The following is a 304-nucleotide window of genomic DNA, read 5'->3' as shown; positions in this document are numbered from 1 at the left end:
AGTTGTAAAAGTGTACCTGGCGAGTCTTCTCATTCCACCACCTGAAACTTAAAATGTATGCTAAAGAAATTTATGAAGAGTATGAAAGGTAAGTTCTAGTGGTTTTCCTAACCCTATGTCATATTTTGGTGAGTCCTTAACAGTCTAATTAAGGATGATTTCATTAAGCGAAGAATATTAAGTTTAATAGGCCTTTGAGGTATCCAACAAGTTAGGAGGGGGAAGCAGGTCCATGCCTCCCTCTCACCAACTGGTGAAAAGCCTCAAGTCCATTCAAACTTATTATGTTGCTTAATGGTTCATC

Source organism: Phalaenopsis equestris, unplaced genomic scaffold (genome assembly GCF_001263595.1).
Source record: "Phalaenopsis equestris unplaced genomic scaffold, ASM126359v1 Scaffold206011, whole genome shotgun sequence".
Classification (NCBI taxonomy): Eukaryota; Viridiplantae; Streptophyta; class Magnoliopsida; order Asparagales; family Orchidaceae; genus Phalaenopsis; species Phalaenopsis equestris.
Note: the sequence above shows the minus strand (reverse complement) of the source record.